This window comes from Phocoena sinus, chromosome 13 (genome assembly GCF_008692025.1).
Source record: "Phocoena sinus isolate mPhoSin1 chromosome 13, mPhoSin1.pri, whole genome shotgun sequence".
In the NCBI taxonomy this organism is placed as follows: Eukaryota; Metazoa; Chordata; class Mammalia; order Artiodactyla; family Phocoenidae; genus Phocoena; species Phocoena sinus.
This window is the reverse complement of record NC_045775.1, coordinates 51,541,733-51,563,398: the sequence shown is the minus strand read 5'-3', so window position 1 is coordinate 51,563,398 and position 21,666 is coordinate 51,541,733. Positions and strand designations below refer to the sequence as shown.

The 21,666-nt window shown below is 39.4% G+C and overlaps 1 long non-coding RNA gene across 1 annotated transcript; it reads left to right on the top strand.

Annotated features, from left to right (window-relative positions):
- Positions 1–18: 18 nt before the first annotated feature.
- Positions 19–19,961, top strand: LOC116764197. The gene is made up of 3 exons (XR_004352749.1): positions 19–416; positions 2,182–2,404; positions 19,578–19,961. It is a non-coding gene; the product is annotated as an uncharacterized LOC116764197 (long non-coding RNA).
- Positions 19,962–21,666: the final 1,705 nt, after the last annotated feature.

Genomic DNA, 21,666 nt, shown 5'->3' with positions numbered 1-21,666 from the left:
AGCCCCGGTGGGCTTGGGACCTCGTCGCGGAAGCGCGAGCGCGGGACCTTCGGAAGCGCAGGGAACGCTGGGAGCCGGGAGGTGACGGCCCCGAGCGTGCGAAAGCCGCCGGCTCCTGAGAAATCCCCCTCCTCCAGGGTGTTCTTGGACGCGTGGCTTAAAGTTCAGGAGCGGGTGGGAGGGTGCGGTGACGTCTAGAGGGCCGGCCGCCCGCGAGCACTTGGGGGCGGGCCGGGCGGCGAAGTGGGGCCCGTCCTCCCAGCCTGGGGTAAGGACAGCTGGGGTTTTCGTTGGGTGGTTCCCCGTCTTCCTGATTTCGCACATGCAAATCCCCGCCCCCGCGCAGGCGGGCGTCCCGGAGCGCAGTCGAGGGGAAGTGCGGAAGCTGCAGCGGCCTCTGCGCGCCTGTAATTAAGGTATTTGCATACGGGGACCCCAGCAGTCTGATCTTATCCCTTTGCATCATCTCAATTGTTCTGTTAACGTACTTTACAAAATAAAACTTTTTAAACTCGTGAGGTCCGCAGTGTGAGTTCGTTGCCTCATCACTCAGTGTGCTCGAGATTAATGACGTGGACACTGCCTTGGGGTTTGACAGAGTTACCCACGTGGAAAGGAGGACGAAAGTTTAGTATGCTAAAGGAATCTAAATTAACTTTGTTTCCTTCATGTGTAAATAACCTTCTATGTGTCAGTTTAGTTATCTTATAATGTATTATCCTCATTTTATAGATGAGGCAGTCAGGGTTCAGAGAAGTTAAGTAACTTGTTCATACCTCAGAATGCTACTATAAAAAAAAAGAACAGTTTAAACTCAGGGTTTTCTGACTCCAAAAGCTCCATGCTCTTTCCACTATCCTTTACTGCCTAAAGTAAGTATGGAGGGGCAATGGGAAGTATTAGCCATACAAGTGCCAAAACTGGAGGACCCAGTTGGGGAAATAATTAAAAATAAACTCTTCTGCCACGCCCAAAACATCCTCTCCACAAAATATAGAAAAGTAGAAAAGAATGAAATAGTTTTATTATAGAATAAGCATTAAACCATACTGTGATGCACTAAAGAGATTGCAAAGAGAAGAAATCTCACTCGTTTATATAATCAGACAGATGCAATCAATTACATACCTGTTGTCCTTCTACCAAGGAAAAAAAATAGGAAGTTACATCTTGGAGCCAAAAGCCAAGGTTTAAACTCCCACAGAGACAGAGAGATGGGGCAGCATCCTCCTTGATATTCACATTTCAAAGAGATAGCTCAAAGGCCCCCAAGAAAGATCTTAAGGGGGTACAAAACTGGCAAGAAACTTGTTTAGCTTTTTAAAAGGTGTACATACATCTCAGAGAAATCATTTATAGCTTCTATTTTTCTAAAAGAATTGCTAAATGAAAAGAGAGGGGGTAATGTTCTTTGTTATTTTTGGTACCAGGCAGATTTTTAAATTTAATTATTTTAGACTTGTATTCACCCTTACAACCCCAAATGTGAGAACTATATGAATGAACTAAGCATAAATGTTTAAGAATCCAACAGGAGGATGAGAGACGAATAGGAATGGAAAATAGTTTGCGTGTATTTGTTTATATTTCACCTCCAGAAATTGATTGGTTTTAGGTGCTTCTTTTTTTTTAAGATGTTGGGGGTAGGAGTTTATTAATTAATTAATTAATTTTTGCTGTGTTGGGTCTTCATTTCTGTGCGAGGGCTATCTCCAGTTGTGGCAAGCGGGGGCCACTCTAAATCACGGTGCGAGGGCCTCTCACTAGCGAGGCCTCTCTTGTTGAGTAGCACAGGCTCCAGACACGCAGGCTCAGTAGTTGTGGCAAACGGGCCTAGTTGCTCCGCGGCATGTGGGATCCTCCCAGACCAGGGCTCAAACCCGTGTCCCCTGCATTAGCAGGCAGATTCTCAACCACTGCACCACCAGGGAAGCCCATAGGTGCTTCTTAATAGGACACAATAATGTTTGCTTACTGAAGAGTTCTGGGCCAAACAGAATCTGTCCCAGTTTCAGGACCCCAAACTAGTCCTAAAACCACTCCGACTATGAAATCACAAGCTGGATCTTATGAGATTTAGTAACACTACAGAATTTTGAATTTATTTTATTTTTATTTTTCAAAGACTCACTTATTTAAACCTCCTCACTAATAGGATGGCATGTTTGTATTTATTTCCAGGGCTATTTGTCACATGAAGAAGCTATAGATTTATATTATCTCACCTTTTTAAAGGCTTTTTTGAAAATCCTTTCACTATTTTAGAAACTTGCTGAACCCTTTTTTCAAAGATCCAGTCCACATCTGAAAAGTGAAAATATTTCACTTGTGCAGGATAAACTTAGTTAGAAAAAAAGGAAGATTACAAGACAAGGTGATGGATGGACTAAAAACAACAACAAATGTGAGTAGTGGTTTTTATTTTTTTTCAGACTTATGTGGGGGGAAAATAGTTTATTACTGTAAAGATGATTGGCAGCTAATTGGTGGGGATTATAATGTAACACATGGTATTATTCCTCAAGGGCTTACAGTTTTTCCTACTATTTATTCAGTCCAACAAATATATATTCTGTGCCAGTTGCTCTTTAGATTGTGGCACGAACACTAATAACAAGATAATCAACTACTCCTCAATTAAAAAAAAAAAAGACAAAATCTCTGCCTTCATGCAGCTCTGTTTCGCATGAAAGACATCAAGCGTGTTAGCAAATAAGATCATCTAAAATACTATTATTAAACCATTTTGTTTCTTTATTGCTGTCAAGAAAATGAGGTAATGGGATAGAAAGTGACTGAGGGAGAGGGATACTCTGAGGAGGTGACATTTGAGTGGAGTCCTGAGGAATAAGAAAGAGACATCCACAGAAAGATTCAGGGAAAGAGCATTCCAGTACGAGGAACACCAAGTACGAAGTCCTTGAGACAGGAAAGAGCTTATGTGAGGGACTGAAACACCACTGGGACCAAACCAAACTGAATGAGGTTGAAGAGATAAGCAGGGGCCAGATCAATGTAGGGCTTTGTAGGCCATGGTAAGGAGGATGGATTTTATTCCAGGTGCACACAGGAACCTACTGGAGAGTTTTAAGCATGTGATTGATTTATGATTACATTTCCAGATGTTTACTCTGGCTGATGTGTTAAACTGCTAGGGGCACTGTATGCTAACCAGGCAGGAGTGAAGGCAGAGTGGCAGAGAGGCTGTTGCAGTTGTCTAAGGGAGAAGTAAAAGTCGTTTGGATTTATGTTTTAGCAGAGGAGATGGGGGAAAAGGGTCATATTCAGTAAGATTCAGGTGTCAGAGCCTGAAGGACTTGCTGATGGATTGGATGCAGATGGAAGGGGAAAAAAAGGAATCAGGGATAACTCACATTTTTGGTCCGAGCAACAAGGTAAAAAGGAAGGCTGGTGAGAGAAAGGTTTGAGAGGGAAAACCAGGAGTTGTGTTTTAGACTTGTTAAGTTACAGGTGCCTATTAGATATCTGAGTAGGTAGTTGAATATATAGAACTAAGCTAAGGGGAGAGGTCAAAGGTAGAAATAAAGATGTGTGAGTCAGCAGCATTTCATTTAAAAAAAGGAGCACAGAGGAAAAAAATTAAAAAGAACCCAAGAAAGCTGGTAGAAAAGAAGGAGCTGCCAGTGAAAGAAGAGGAAAACCAAGAGACTGTTTCAAAAAGAATGGAAGTGGTCAGCTGTGTTAAATGATGCTGAGAGACTGCAAAAGATGAGAATAAAGAAATGACCTTGGATTCGGCAAGATGAAGGTCATCAGTAACCTTGATGAGAGCCATGTCAGTGGAATGGTGGGAATGAAAGCTGAATTGGAGGAGGTTGAGAAGAGAATGATGGAAAGGATGAGTATACACAACTCTTTGAAGACTGTTAAAGGAAATAAATGGGGCAATAGCTGGAGGGGGATGTGGGGTTGTCTTAGGCTAAGGGCTGTGCTACAACCTCCATCTCACCAGGTTAACACAAAGGTTATTTATCACTTGCGTCACAGTCCAATGTGAGTTGAGTGGCTTTCTTCCAGAAGTTATCCAGGAACCTAGATGCCTTCTATCTTGTGGCACCAACATGTGGATTTTAAAGTCATCTTGGAAAAGGAAAGAGGGTAGAGAATCACGAATGGGAGATTTTTATGTGCCAGACCTGAAAGTGGAATACATTCCTCTGGTAACAGTCTGTTTTCCATATGGTCTCCACAAGGGGGCTGAGAAATATAATTTGAGAAATGGAATTTAAATATGTGCCGTGGAAGTAGAGAAGAAATTGGATATGAGTAATCACTAGCAGTCTCTGGTACTGCAGTTTTGTTTTGTTTATAGAGGGTCAGATTAAGGCACGTTTGTAAAAGATAAGACTGACTCACTAGTGAAGGAGAAATTGGTGATGATTGAGAGGAAGGGAGTAATGAGTAAGGGAGAAAGAATGAAATCTAAAGCACAGGTTATAGGATTGGCCATAGATTGGAATGGGGACACTTCCTCTGTGGTAACAAGAAGGAAAGTAGAACCTAGTAGACCTGATGGTATAGAGATGAAGTAGTCAGTCAAATTGCATTTTTTTTTTTAGTGAAGTATGAGGTATGAGGTTATGTTCAGCTGAGAGTGGAGGGCAACAAGCAAGAGGAGAAGCTGAAAATGCAGTCTTTGAGAGTGGAACATTAGATGTGTCTGGCTGTACTGAATAATCATTTGAAATTTGTGGTCATAAATATAATGTCAGACCAGTACACAGTATTTCTCGTATGGTTTTTAACCCAGGGGATATCAGTGGGTTTATTTTTGAAGAAGAAGACAAAGAACTAGGAAAATTTAAGTCTAAATGGGAATATGAGGGAGGGATGTTAAGTACTTCTCAGCTCACACACACTCCCTGGGTGATGTCACCCATTCCCATTATTTTACCTATGGTCCCAGGACCATATATCCAGCCTGGATCTTTGCATGGGTTTCAGACCTGTATATCCAGTTGTCTATTAGGAGACTCATAGACATCCCAGACTCAATCAACACAGCATCTCCTCTTCCAGGTTTACTCTTATTCCCATATTCCTTGTACCACCATCTACCCAGACACAAGTTAGAAAGTTGGGAGCCATCTTTGACTCTCTCTAATCATCCTCTAAACCCACAATGTCTAATCATCAAGTCCTGCTGATTTTACCAGTCCAGTGTGAATCCATTGCTTCTCCATCTTAAGTGCCATTGTCCTTGTTCAAATCTTCATCATATCTCACCTGAACTACTGGAATGGACTTCTAACTATTATGCCTGTCTATACTTTTGTCCCATTTGAAAGCCACTCAATCATATTCAAACCCATTGCCGCTTGAATCCTCTGGACAAATTCACATCAGACTTACCACTCTTGTGCTTTAAGGCCACCCATTAGCCTTAGATCCAAACTTGGACATGGCTGACAAGTTCCCCCATAATCTGGCCTCTGTCCATTTCTTTAGCCTCATCCTCTGCACTCCACACCTTGCACTTCACACCTCACTGAACTGCTTCATAGCTTCTCATATTCCATGAGCCATGCCGTTTCTTGTCTTTCTGCCCTGTTCATGCTTTCCTTTCTGCCTAGAATGCTCCTTCCCACAGACATGCCATATTTGTGGTTTGAAAGACTCAATATTGTTTAAATGTCAGTTCTCTTCAAATTATAGATTTAATGGATTCCAATCAAAAACCCAGCATATGTGGTGTTATGAGTTCTGATTTCTGCAATTAAAATCCTTCTGTGGAAGGTGTGATCATTTAAAAATACAAATGTATCTTGTCATTCTGTAGCCTTTCCTATTACCCAACATTTAGTGAACACAGTAAACAGCCAAGCATTCTATTTATTAGAGGCTAGTGATAAGGGCAGGTGATACAAAGATGAATCACATAATCTCTCAAGGAGTTTCTAGCCTAAAAGAATTGTATTATTAGACAGTTTGAAGCATGTAATCCCAGGCAATCAGATTGAAGCACGGTGCTATCGCTTCAGGAGTTAATAGGCTCCATATCTGGCTTCTCTTTTTGGTCTAACAAAGTCTTTTTCTGGTATATGTGGTGATCCTTAGTCTCTTAAAATCATTAAGTTGCTTGACAAGATTCTTGGATCTGGAGAGACTGAGTATAGGGCCATATAAGATAAATGCATTCATTTGATATATTTAGGGGTGTAAGGTCAGGTAGGAATTTTTATTTAGAAAAAAATGTAAGGCAGATTCCTAATTTGTCATAAAATGGATCCCTTCTTCGCCTAGAGTTTTGGAAAGCTGTGATTTTAGGCAGCATGGACCAATAGGATTTTCTTGCTCCTTTGAGCACAAGTTTTGTAGCTTTTGTTATTTTGTCAGAACATTCTTTGGCCTGTGTGTAGTAGAGAAGTTCCCAAATTTTGGTGAGAACAAATCTTCCTGATAAAATTGAGATCTGTACCTTTAAGAAGAAATTTGATTATTTATGCCTGGTTCTGTGTCTCTCCCCTTTTCTGTCACTCTTCATTCCATCCATTGATAAAGCTAAATATATAGAAACAAACGTTGACAGCCACACAGATACTTAGGTTAAGTGCTTTTAAACCAATGGTACAGTATGAAAGAAACTTCTTGGCAATTTTCTGTTGTACAGAATTAATTAGAACTTACCTGTGGGGGATTTATATCCAACCACCTTTCAGAATCCCTTTTCCTCCTCTTGCCCACACTCCTAGCACAAAGTGCAGAACACAGTAGATTCTTAATAAATGTTTGTTGAATGTTGTATTCTGCATCTTCCTGAAATAACAGAACTGTCAATAGTTATTTAACAGTAAAATGTTTTAAAAACTTATTTGGAAATTAAGATGTAAGAGATTAATGCACCAAAAGCAAATCTCATCTCTTAATTGCTTAAAATTGATTATTTTAAATCTTCTTTAATTGAAACTCTTCTGAAGGCTGGAATTTTTAAATTATACCCTTTGTTCAGACCAGCCTCTGAACAAATTAAGGCAATTAAGATAGCATTAAATTTTTGGTGAAAAGTTGGCACTTTCTATATATTAAGATTAGATATTAGCTACTGAAGTTTCTGTGGGTAAGACTTAACTAAAGCTTCCAACATTAATAATACAAAACTGTTATGAATTTGCAATAAAATTTTCTTGGACATTTTTTTCATTGAGGTGAAAAAGTCCATGTAGCCATGCCTCAAAGCCAGTTTACTCACCTAGTACTTCCTTAATAACCCATTGGTAGTTAGCTGTGAAGCAGTTTAACATTTAAGTTTAATTTTTTTTTTACTGGTTTTCTGATTTATAAATACTGATTTCTTGGAAAATTTTTAAATTTCCAAAAAGTAAAAAATTCAGTATCTTGTTTTCCCACTATACAGAGATAACCACAGTTAAATGTTTGGTGCATTTTCTTCCAGTCTTTTTTTTTCAATGTATAAATATTAAAATTATTTCGTAGTTGAGATCATGCTGCATATATGGTACTGTATCTTGCTTTTTCCATTTTAATGTCGTGAGCATTTTCCCCGTGGCATTAAAACTGTCTTTGAAAAATTGGAAAAAGAAACAGCATATTTTTTGTTGGAATTGACAGAGTAATTTTTAAATATATCTAGGAATACCAAAGTCCTAGAATAGCCAAGCCAATATTGAAAAATAAAGATGGAAAATGTACCTTACCAGATAGACAAATTTATTATAAAACTACAGAAATTAAGATAGAGTGATATTGGCATAATTTTAGACAAATAGAACAATGGGCTGGATTAGAAAATCCAGAAACAGACCCATACATATACAGTCACTTGTTACAACAGTCTCCACTGCAGTTCTGTGGGGGAAAAGGAGGTCTTTTCATTAACTGGTGCTGGGACAAATTTGTCATCTATATGGAAAATAATGAAACCTGACCCCAAACTTATACCATACCTAAAATATTATTTTAAATGGATCATAGACCTCCATGTGAAAAGTAAAATAATGAACCTTCTAGAAGAAAACATAGGAGAATACCTTCATAACCTTGGAATAAGCAAAGACTTGTTGAACATTACACAAAAAGTGCTAACTAGCAAAGAAAAGATAGATAAATTGGACTTAATTAAAATTAACTAAAAAATGCCACTAAGGGGCTTCCCTGATGGCATAGTGGTTGAGAGTCCGCCTGCCGATGCAGGGGACACAGGTTTGTGCCCCGGTCCGGGAAGACCCCACATGCCGCGGAGTGGCTGGACCCGTGAGCCGTGGCCACTGAGCCTGCGCTCCACAACGGGAGAGGCCACAACAGTGAGAGGCCCGCCTACTGCAAAAAAAAAAAAAAGCCACTAAGATAATGAAAAGGCAAGCCACATACTGGGAGAAGATACTTGCAATACATACATCTGATAAAGAACTCTATGGCATCCATGAAGATACTCTGCTCAGATCTCCCTTCTCAAGAGGGTCTACCTCAGTTTTCAAGCCAAGGCCGTGTGTTTCATTGGAAGCACCTAGCCAGTTATAAGCACAGTGGTGGTACAAAGGCTTGCTGTCTCTGGCCAGCACAGGACTTCTCTGTGGGCAATCTTTGTGTTAGAGCTCCCCATGGGGCTGGCTGAGACTTTATCATAGATGCACCCCAATCTAATTCTATTCCTGTCCACTTCTTCCTTCCTTCCCCCTTTCTTTTCACAAGTGTCAGACCTGCATCTGAACTTTCCCTATCTACTCCTTCTTTCTCTCCCCTTTGTCTTTCGTAGGTGTTACCCCAATAAATCTCTTGCATTGCTCATTACATATTGGCATCTGCTTCCCAGAGTACCCAACTGGTACACTCATATCCACTTTACAAATCAATAAAAAAAAAAGATAGGTAGCTCAATTTTTTTAAGTGGGCAAAAGACTCAAATAGGCACTTTACAAAGGAGGATAGCCAAATGACTAATAAGCATATAAAAAGATGCTCAGAATCACTAGTCAGCAGGAAAATATGTATTAAAAAAACAATAAAATAATGCTACACCTCATCAGAATGACTAAAAATAAAAGGATAATACCAAGTGTTGGTGGGGATATGGAATTCTCTTAAAATTTTTTGTGGGAATATAAATTGGTAAAACAACCTTGGAAAATTGGCAGTGTCTACTAAACCTAAACTATAAATACCCAATGATCCAGCAGCACTATTATTGGGTATATTCCAAACAGAAATAAGTGCTTGTATCTATCAAAAGACAGATAAGAATATTTAAGGGAACCTTTATTTGTATTATCCAGCAATAGGAAAGCAACTCAAATGTTCATCAGCAGCAGAATGGATAAATAAACTGCACTATATTCGTAACATAGATTTCTCCCCAGTTATGAAAAAGAATGTACTATTGCCACATAACAATGTGGGTGGATCTTATAAGTTGAAAAGTCATATACAATAGAGTATATACTATATGAATCCATCAATATCAAGTTCAAAAACAGATAAAACTAATTATTGTGATGGACAGCAAAATATTAGGTATCTTTAAGGATGGAAATTGACAAGAAGTGGCCCTGAGGGAGTCTTCTGAGTTGCTAGAAATTTTCCATATCTTGATCTGGGTGGTGAGTGAGAAAGGCTCTCTCCTTGACCAAACTCTTGGCAGGCTCCTCTGAGCCCGCTTCTCAACTAAGCCTCAACCTTGGCCTATAACAACTGAAGACTCTCAGCACAAATGATTTTGCCAATCCTCTCTTGCTAAGAGACTTGAATAACACCAGCAAATTTTCTAATAGCTCAAGGCCACATCCCTAAGATGACAAGTTCAGCCCCCATAGGTTCCTGCTTGAGAAAACTCAAGATTGCCAAAAGAATTTACTGTTTATTCCAACCAACACCTAAAGTCAGGACCTCTATCTCCCAGTCTCTGTGGGAGAGTGGGAGCCTCACTTCCATAAGTGCCAGTTAACAAACCTGCGTGGCTTAAATATACTGACCAGCTCCCCTTCCCACTTTTTTATAAATTTCCACTTCCCTCATGCTGCTCATTTCCTTCCCTATTCCCTCATTCTCCCTTGAAAATGCCCAGTTACCTCTGCACAAATGAAAGTTGAAGTCAGTTTACACTGGGCTGTCTTCCCTACTGAACTGAATAGAATCTGTCTTTATCACTGTAACTAGTGTCTGGCTTTGTTTACCTTTGCCATGGGTTACGTATATTTACAAGTTAATTGAGCTATACTGGTGTATAAAGACTTGTTTATTTTATGTACGTTATATCTCAATTTTTAAAAATACTTGAAAAGACTTTTGAATACCTTTCCCTACCAGGGCCACACAACCAGCACAGCCCTACCTTGAGACCCTCCTCACCACCTTCCTCCTCTCCGTATCCTAACACACACTTCTTTTTTTTTTTTGTACTCTTTTTTCATTTTATTTTTTTTCACAATGTAATACATTAAAAAAAATTTTATACAATTTTGAAAGGTTACTTTCCATTTACATTTATTACAAAATACTGGCTATATTCCCCGTGTTGTACAATATATCCTTGAGCCTATCTTACACCTAATAGTTTGTACCTCCCACGCCCCAACCCCTATATTACCCCCCCCCCCCACTTCTTCACTTGGTTCATTCCTCCTCATCCTTTAAGACTCAGTTTACAGGAAGCCTTTACAGATTCCCCTGGCCAGATAGGCTATTTCTTCTCTGGACAACATAATAGCCAGCATATTATCTATCAGCCGGTTTACCACACTGAATTACAGTTATCTGGTCATGTGCCTGGCTCCCTTACTAAACTATAAAATCCTTGAAAGCAGGAAAACTTATTCCAGGTGGCTGGCACATAGCCGATGTTCAATGTTTGTTGAATGAATTATCCTGTCTAGAGATTAGCACCTTTGTTTCTCAAGCCTGGTTGGGTTATTGAACATCCTACCAGGTCTGGTCTTTAGTGTGTTATATATCATACACCTTGCATTTGGATAGCTCTTCTGAGCCTACAATTGATCTAATTCTAAAACCATGTTATAACTATATCTATTCAGTTTGATGCCAAGTGTCTTTTTTATTCTTTCAACAGCAAGATTTAAAATGTTTAAGGCATGTTCTTTAGTATCAAGAGCAGTGGTTCTCTGCCTTACCAGATCAGTGTCCACTGTTTTATAACAGATATTTGTTTTTTTTTTTTTTTTTTTTTTTTCGGTACGCGGGCCTCTCACCGCTGTGGCCTCTCCCGTCGCGGAGCACAGGCTCCGGACGCACAGGCCCAGCGGCCACGGCTCACGGGCCCAGCCGCTCCGCGGCACGTGGGATCCTCCCGGACCGGGGCACGAACCCGCGCCCCCTGCATCAGCAGGCGGACTCCCAACCACTGCGCCACCAGGGAAGCCCTATAACAGATATTTGTAACATCCCCTTTACTCCCGTGAATTGAAAATCGTATGTATAATCTACCTTCCATGTACGTTTTCAAACAAAAATAATGCCATAATAGCAATATCGAGGTGAAATAAAAAAGTCATTTATAAAAAATAATATTGACTTTGATATGTAAATGCTTGGGCATGACTACATTGAAAGACATAATGGGGCTTCCCTGGTGGCACAATGGTTAAGAATCCGCCTGCCAGTATAGGGGACACGGGTTTGAGCCTTGGTCGGGAAGATCCCACATGCCGCGGAGCAACTAAGCCCATGAGCCACAACTACTGAGCCTGTGCTCTAGAGCCCATGAGCCACAACTACTGAGCTCGCATGCCATAACTACTGGAGCCCATGTGCCTAGAGCCCGTGCTCTGCAACAAGAGAAGCCACCGCAATGAGAAGCCCGTACACCACAAGGAAGAGTAGCCCCTGCTCGCCACACTAGAGAAAGCCTGTGTGCAGCAATGAAGACCCAGTGCAGTGAAAAATTAATTAATTTTAAAAAAAGACATAATGAAGTTTTCAAATGTTTGCACCTATACGTAGAATCACAGGCTCCAAATGCAGCCTGACACTGATATGTTGTATTGGTAAGCTGTCACAGTTAACAATTTCTCAACTTTTAAAAAGTTTTCTAATAAAACAATCTACTCTTGATTTACTCAGTACAGTCATCCATGGGTCTACATCTACAGGTTCAACCAAACACAGATTGAAAATGTTTGGGGGAAAAAATTCCAGAAAGTTCCAAAAAGCAAAACGAATTTGCTGTGCACTAGCAACTACTTACATAGCATTTACATTGCATTAGGTATTATAAGTAATTTAGAGATGATTTAAAGTATATAGGGAGGATGTGTTGTAGTTTATATGCAAATACAATGCCATTTTATGTAAGAGACTTGAGCGTCCAAGGATTTTTGGCATCTGTGGGGGTCCTAGAACCAATCCCTTTTGGATACTGAGGTATGATTGTAGTTGTATTACTGGGAAATTCAGTTTCTGTTAAAACCATGCAAAAAATATTTTGTGTTTATATGTAAAATGGAGTGGTGATCTAGGCTTGTATTATTATAATAGACTTTTCATCTACATGAACGTGAATTTCTGGTGAGACGTAGGTAAGTCATGAGGATGGTGAACAATCCTTAGCCATGCTGCACTGTCCTTTGCAGGGCATCTAGCGTTCCTGACCACTCCTACAGTAAATGCCAGTGGTGTGGACTGTTTGGTCATAGAGTTCCAAAATATCCCCAGTGGTTTGGAACAGTGGTTCTTGAATTTTGGTTGTCAGAAGAATCACATGGGGAGCTTGTTGGGAATACAGATTCTTTGTCCCCGCTCCCAGAAATTCTGATTCAGTTGGTAGGAGAAGGGCCTTGGAATCTGTATTTGGTATTGACTACCCCAAGAGTGAGAGAGTCTTGAATAATATTTAATAGAGGCTGTGGAAAAAAGTCTGTTGAATTTTCCCTATTCCATACATAACTAAGGGCCCTGGCTTTGCAAACAGCACAGACCTTGGATTGTAGACAGTGGTACACTTCTCTCTCAATACTTTAATGTGCCTAAGCAGTTATTTTTATACTTCTCTGATAACCAGAATGATCCTGTTCATCAGATTCGTTGTGTCTCTTAGAGAATTTTAGATGAACATGACCACATTGCTTCTCTTTGATACCACTTCTATCCATAGTTTATGCAGATATTTTGTATCAATTTAGGCCACAAGGATGCTTTACAAGAAATTAAGCCTTATCAAGATTACACACTAGTCCCAGTTCGAATACTACCAGTCAGGACATACAGTTGTAATGGCCGGACTCAGCTGTTAGGAGTAGATTTTACCAGAACTCTTCACTGCTACTCTCCTGTTTACTTACTTCCTATGTGGGCATTGTTTGAGACCTCCAAAATCCACTTCCGTGGATTAAGAGGTTGTAAAAGACAAAATTAAAGTGAAAAACACGTCATAAAAAAATGAGGACTTTTGAACAGCCCTGGAACTATTTCCACTTTCTTCAGCATACTGAAGCATTCTTTGAAAATGGCTGCAATACTGGCAAGAGGAGGTAATGCTTAAGTAGGGTGGATGTCATTTGGCTAAGTGGAGAGAAGGGAAGGAGAGAAAGAAAGAAAAACTGCATGTTGGAGAGACCAGGACAATTGAAGCAGAGGGTGTGCAGCAGACAGTGCTAGCTGGCTTCTCTTCTTCTTCTGTATTAATTGTAGCTTGATATATGGTTGACCAACTACACTCTATCTCCCAGCTTCCCTTGGGTAGAAATATATGCCCACCCATTCATAGGCAGAGCCTTTCAGATGTTTAGCCTGCTTCTTTTTCTTTTGCCTTCCCTCAAGCTAATGAGAAGATGTCCTGTCATCCAGATTCAGTTCTAATATTGAGGATGTTGTCCTAGAGGTTAGGATCGAGAAACAAGATGGAAGGAACCTGTGTGATTGCATGGAGCATCCCGGAACTCAGACATTAAATTGAGAAATGAATTTCTCTCTTTTCTCATCCATTGCATTTGGATCTCTGTGTTATAGCAGCTAGCATTACAATAACGAATGAGTACGTGTTAGGAAACAGAGGGAAATAAGGTTAAAACCTGGTAATGGAGGGGTTAGAGGAGTAGTTTAATTTTGTCTCATAGGCATTAGAGAAATATTCCAAGTTCTTAAACTAGAGAGTGCTGTGATGGGAGCAGTGTTTCAGGAAAATCACACTGGTAGCATATAAAGCCTCCATTAGGGCTTCCCTGGTGGCGTAGTGGTTAAGAATCCGCCTGTCAATGCAGGGGACACGGGTTCAAGCGCTGGACCAGGAAGATCCCACATGCCGCGGAGCAACTAAGCCTGTGCGCCACAACTAATGAACCTGCTCTGTACAGCCCGCGAGCCACGACTGCTGAAGCCCATGTGCCTAGAGCCCGTGCTACGCAACAAGAGAAGCCACTGCAATGAGAAGCCCACGCACCGCAAGGAAGAGTAGCCCCCACTCACCGCAACTAGAGAAAGCCCGCTTGCAGCAACGAAGACCCAACGCAGCCAAAAATTAAATAAGTAAATTTATTTTTTTAAAAAAAGGCTCCATTAAGCGGTTATTGCAGTGAAACAAATATGAGTCTGAAACAGACCAGGATGGTGAATGTGGAAATAAAGTGAAAAAAGAAGAGGAAGGAAAATAAGAGGTATTACAAAGAAAAGTAATAAGCCTTGGTGACCAACTGGATATAGGGAATTGAGAAGAACCATAAGTCAAAGAAAAGTCCCAGATTTCTAATCTGGAAAACTGCAGATACAGCAGGAATTGCTGTCAGGAAAATGGAAATATGTAGATTAACTTCAAAAATGCATAAATCGTTTGGAGTGTGGCAGCAAACCCAGATCCTGCCATCATCAGTTTTGCCTGTTCTCCCTAACACCAGTCCCTAAAGTAAGAACCTATAGCTCTGAGGAAACCCTCCCCACTCACCTATTTTCATTTAAGGAACTGAAACGTGAGATTTGTGAACACCCAGAGAAATGAAATCTTAGTATGTGAAAACTCTAAAAAGCAGTCATGAAACATCCATTTATAAAATACCTCTCTCTTTTTAATCTTTACATTGTGAAGGCCCTATAGTTCTATATATGCTAGTTTTATGTGTATAGCACTGCTTGGAAGTATGACATAGTATACTAACTTGGTTTCTGTAATGGTAGTAATAATAGCTGGTGTTTCACAAGCATGTGATCCAATAATTACTTGCACAGATTTAGAATTAGCATTTTTCAGAACTGGTAATAAAGTCATCATCACCTTAAAGTCATATGATGTTTCTGATATGTCTCAACAGAGGACAGTTAAATTTTAAGGTTAGAAGGAACCCATTTTACACATGAAAAAACTGAGGGACAGAAAATTTTAGTACTATGCCCACGTCATACAGCTAGTTAGTTGCTGAGTTGGAACTTGAAACTAGACCTCCAAACTAATAGTTTGGATCTTTGTCCTGTATGTCACATTGCATTTCCAAATCTGATCTAAGATATAAAGCAATATAAAAAAAATTTTTAGCAGCCATAATCTTACTAATAAAAATGCTAACATACGGAGTTCTTAGCATTCACAGGCTCTGTATCTTTTAAGACTCTTATTATGTAATACTGTACATCAACTATACCTCAATTTAAAAAAAAAAGAAGACCCTCATGCTGTTTTCCCAAAAGTCCTCAATTGAACTCCATGGGAAAAGTAAAAATCGTATTCATCGTTTATTCCCTACAGTGGTCAGTACAGTGCCCTGAGTATTGAGATGCTCAGTAAATATCTAATAAAATATAAATTGTTATACATTGCATCAGTCCAGTATTGATATGAGTAACAATTTATTACCACTGGGCATGAGATACTATTAAAAAAGAAAGAGAAAGAGACACACACACAAGGCTTCAACTCTCCCTCCCCGAAGAGGTAAGTAACCATGCCTACAGAGAGGCATAATAGTGATTATATTAAGACAAGTACCAAAATCACGGATTAATATCATAGAAGCAAGTTGAGCCAACCACTTAAATTATTCAATAATATGCAAAGTTCTTAAATTTTTGCTAAAATTTTTATTTTAAAATTCCATCCAAATTATACATATAGGGGACTTCCCTGGCAGTCCAGTGGTTAAGACTCTGCGCTTCCACCGTAGGGGACGTGGGTCTGATCCCTGGTCGAGGAACTAAGATCCTGCATGCCGCGCAGTGCAGCCAAAACAAAAAAAATTATATATATATATAACATTAAAGACAGTTATAGAAAAGAAGAAAAATGGCCTATAATTCTATCTTACTAATACAGATATCACCTATGTGCATGTGTGACTGTGTGTATGTGTTTCCTTCCAGGACTTTTTCATATGCAGGCTTTGATTTCTTCTGCTATTACTTGATTATGGTAAAAAATTAAAGCAGAGAAAATGAGAATCAGTTAAAATGACTTTACCTCCAACCCTGGGAAAAAATTATCCAAGAGTAATGGTTTGGAGTATATCCTCAGATAACTTTTATTACATAATTTATATAGCTACAGCGATGAATACTATGCATACATAAAATTTGGTAGCCTTTTTTTTTCCCCACTTGATATTTATACCATCCACTTTGTCTTGTGTTGCTACATAGTTTTTATACTAAGTTCTTTCAGGAAGGAAGCTGGCTGGAAAATGGATGTCCTAGCAAACTGAGAATAGTTCCAAGGTTTGTAGGTCTTACTGAGGTTAAAAAACAGATTTTGTGTGACCATGGAGTGGGAAAGTTGGAAAAATAGGAAATTATGAGCAGAAAGTTGGGCTTTTTAAATTATTGCATAAGAAAGACTTGTATTTTGTTATCTAACAACTGAAATTGAAGAAAGCATAATTTTCATCTAATAATAATTGTTAATATTTCGTCTAATATTTACAGCAAGCTATCAAAATCTCTAATGAGGTTCAAACTGTATTAAACCTAATTTTGGATATTCCAGAAGGAACTTTTTCATTTTCATAGTAAACATGTACACATTTATTTTTATTTAGTACTTATTCAACGTTATAGATCAATATTAAGAATCATAAAGTTTTCTTTCATATTACTGGGTATATTTTGAGTATTTTTTTGCCTTAGTCTTAAAAATTTATTTATTTTTATTGATGAATAGTTGATTTACAATGTTGTGTTAATTTTTGATTATAGCAAAATGACTCAGTTATACACTATATACATTCTTTTCTATATTCTTTTCCATTATGGTTTATCCCAGGATATTGAATATAGTTCCCTGTGCTATACAGTAGGACCTTGTTATCCATCCATTCTATATATAATAGTTTTCATATACTAACTCCTAACTCCCGGTCCATCCCTCCCCCACCCCCCGTCCACCTTGGTAACCACAAGTATGTTCTCTATGTCTGTGAGTCTGTTTCTGTTTCACAGATAGGCTCATTTGTGCCATATTTATATTCCACATATAAGTGATATCATATGGTATTTGTCTTTCTCCTTCTGACTTACTTCACTTGGTATGGTAATCTCTAGGTCCATCCATGTTGCCTTAGACTTTTGATATGATCTTGGTATATCACTGAAATAGGAGGGACAGAGTACAATAGATCATGAAATATTCTTTCCTGCTTTGCTGAGCTCAGAAGACCTTCCCTTCTGTCCAACACTGTATCACAGTCACCTGGGACTCACAAAAGACTGCTTGTGCCTAAAGTCTCACAGAATCTACTATGAATACAGTATCTTTATCTTTCGGCTCTAACCCCTTCTGTGACTCCATACCATCATTAGGCTGATGATAGCAACGAATGCCATCCCATCTCCTCTGTTGCTTCCCCACCTGTCTCTTGAACACCCTTGCACCAGAACTGTTTCATACATCTGCAGCCACAAAATACATTTCACCAACTCGTGTGGAGGAAGTGGACGGTGAAAGTCACTCCATTTTTAGCATTTGTGCTCCACTGAGAATACCCTGATAATCCATGAGAGAAAGCTCAGACTCTTAACAATGTGGAAGATGGATTAAGGGAAGTGGAAGACTAGAGGCCGGTGACCAGTAAGGAAAATAATTGTAACAATGGAGGGAAGAGAATATACGTGCTTGAATTAAGACAGTGGCTTTGGGGAATAGATAATTGGGAGACATAGGTAAAGAGAACTGCCAGGTTTCTGCTTTGAGCAACTGTATTAATTGTGGTCCCATTCAATGATCTAGGAACTCCACGGGAGGGGAATTTCTCCCTTTGTATTACATTAAATCCAAATATTAGAAAGCTCCCCATCTGTCTTTCTTTCTTCTCTTCCTCCTTTTTAGCAGAATCTTGATTTTGTTTGGGTAATTCGCTGTGCTACAAATGCCAAGTGCATCTTTAAGCCAATCATGGTAATCCCATTCTTGAGCCACAGAGTGGTTTAGGAATGGGCAAATGATACATTTCTGAGCAATGTAACAAGATGGGAAATTTGCTAGGGAGATTCTGGAATAATTTTTTTTCATTCATAATAAAAAGAGACATCTAGGAATTTACTGGACTTTGCTGTGTCTGCGAGTGACAAGTGAACTGTAGAAGCCATTTTAAGACCGTGAGTTAAAAATAAAGCCGACATACTGAAGATGTTACAGCAGAAAGATTTAGAGGGAATCTGAGTTTTTCATGACATGGCTAGCTGCTTAAACAATTCTCTTATGGTTTAAGCCAGTTGAGTTGAGGTTCCCGTTGTTTGCAGCCCAAAACAATTTAAGAGCTATAGAACTGTCTCTAAAAGAAAGAATTCTAGCCAGCCTTGTAATCCCTTGGAAATAAGATCTTTGGACCTGGATCGTCGATGGTCCAACCAATGGCTCAAAGCGGTTCACCCCTGAGAAAGTGAGCTGACTCTTTGAGGTCTGATCTCCTGGAAAATGGTCTCCACTAAAATATGTATTTCCTTAAAGTGGGTATTTAATTCTATCTATATTAAGACATAGTATTTTAATTTTCACTTCTGGTATTATATTTGCAGTTACTGTATGCATACTATTGCTCAAGACCACTGGCAGATTCAGAAATAGACAACAGTGCCTAGGCCAAAATGGAAGTTTACAGTTTTGACAAAGCCCTTGACAAAGAGTACAGGAAATAAAAGTCAACCAAACAGGAAGTAGGCAGAGTAGAACAGAACAGCCAGAAATATTTGGGTCTGGCTCAAGAATTAGTCTATCTGCAGAACACAAAAGTACCAAGCAAAGTATATGGAGCTGAAATCTTTAAATTGGAAACATTTTAAGGGGATTGTGAAAGAAGGAAAAAAAACACAAGGAAGTAAAAGGAAGAGAGAAATAATGTCTCTCACTGGAGTAATTATTGCATAAGCCAAAAAATGTCTTCTGCATAGACAATGACAGCTTTAGGAACTTTCTGCAAATCCTTTGACCTCCCATAAAGAGGTGAATTCTGTGGCCCCTCTCTGAATCTGGGCTAAACCTTAGTGACTGGTTGACCAGTAAACTGTGGCAAAAACTGATATTATGTGACTTCCCAGGGTAGGTCATAAAAGGTGGTACAGAGTCTACCTGGTTTGCTGGGCCCTGCATTAGAAACGTGAACTGCTGTGTAAGAAGCAGTACCACCCTGAGACCACCGTGCTATGAGGAAGCACAAGCTAACCCATGCTTGTGCTTGCAGACAGACCATATGGAGAGACCTTCTGAAATGGAGAGAGATGCTCAGCCAGCCCAAGCTCTCCCAGTGCTCACTCTTCCAGCTCCTGGCACTGAATGACTTCAACTGCAGAACCTAAGGCAGAACCACCCAGTGGAGCTCTTCCTGAATTCTTGACCCACAGAAACCACGAGAGATAATAAAATGATTGTTGTCATTTTAGGCCAGTGAGCTTTGGGGTGGTTTGTTATGCAGCAATAGATAGCCGGAACAATAGATGAGATGATTTAAATGCTATGGCTCTTTAATAAGTAAGGAAAAAACTCTAGGACCATTAGAAGTCATTATAGCTAATTACTATAACGAGCTAGGTGAACTGGTGGTTTCCAGTCAGAGGATCTGTTACCGATAATTAAAGCAAATAATTAATTGGTAAGGCCAAGTAATATTTTTTAAAAACCTTGACTCTGAAAGAACTTCACTTTATGTAAACATGAAATGTTTAAAGATTATGTTGTATTTCTCAAAGGCAATTTGTGTAAGTAGTTTTCTTTTTTTACCACTTCTTCTTCCTATTTCAGAGATTCATATTATCAACAAACTATGACAGATATTTGGGGTGATTCCTGACTTGTCACAATTCAGCAGCTCAAAAAGCTACAAGCTGGGAGGTTTAGGAACTCTATGGACTGAGTCCCAGTTTCCTGACCTCAGGACATTCAATCATGTAACGTTTCTGTAGGGTAAAGTCCAGGACATTTTTAGTCTACATGGGACATGCAGCCAGTGGGACCATATGTGTGAGCTAAATATCAGGATGGGAAAGATGGATGTCAGAGAAGTAAAAGCTTTTTATGGCTCACACCTCTGGTCTTAATTCATCTTGTTCTTGGTTTAAAGGATTGAAAGAAAATGAATAAAAATTAAGATCAACCAAAGAAAATGTAGAAAAGTAACATGGAAAATGTGTATGAAATGTCCAAATCCATAGACACAGAAAGTAGATTAATGCTTGACTAGGGCTGGAGGGTGTGGGGCTAGTGGGACATGGGGGCTAATTGCTAATGGGTACAATGAGTACGAAATTTCTTTATGGGGTGCTGAAAATGCTCCAAAATTGATTGTGGTGATGATTGCAAAACTGTGAATATACTAAAAACCATCTAACTGTACACTTTAATAAAGTGGGTGAATTGTATGTTGTGTGAATTATATCTCAATAAAGCTGTTATAAAAAAAGTAACAAGGGAAAAAAGTTTATGTCAAATGAAAACAGATATAAATCATAATTAAATGTTTTTGGGACTTCCCTGGTGGTCCAGTGCTTAAGAATCTGCCTTCCAATGCCGGGGATGGGGGTTTGATCCCTGTTTGGGGAACTAAGATCCCACATGCCGCAGGGCAACTAAGCCCACGCACTCTGGAGCCCACTTGCCTCAACTAGAGATAAGCCCATGCACCGCCACTAAGACCCAACGCAGCCAGCCAAATATATATATATATATATATATATATATATATATATATATATATATATATAGTGTGTGTGTGTGTGTGTGTGTGTGTGTGCCGTACGCGGGCCTCTCACCGCTGTGGCCTCTCCCATTGCGGAGCACAGGCTCCGGACGCACAGATTCAGCGGCCATGGCTCACGGGCCCAGCCGCTTCGTGGCATGTGGGATCTTCCCGGACCGGGGCATGAACCTGTGTCCCCTGCACCGGCAGGCGGACTCTCAACCACTGCGCCACCAGAGAAGCCCCTAAATAAATATTTTTTTAAAATGTTTTCACTGATGCTTAGAAATTTCCTTGGCTAAATGAGAAGACGTTGCTGAGATTCCTCTAGGGCAGAGTTTAGCAAACATTTTCTGTAAAAGGCCAGATAGAAAATACTTTAGGCTTTGCAGGCCAGGAGGCAAAACCATAAATACTATGTAGGAATTCATATAATAAGAGAGAAAACAAATTTCTGCACATTTCAAAATGATGATATTAAAAATATAATAATAATTGAGTATATATATTTTTTGTAATACAGGTCTGCTAATGAGAAAAAATGGAATTCTTTTTAGGAGACAACATTTCACTTAATTGAGGTTCAAAGTTAATGTTT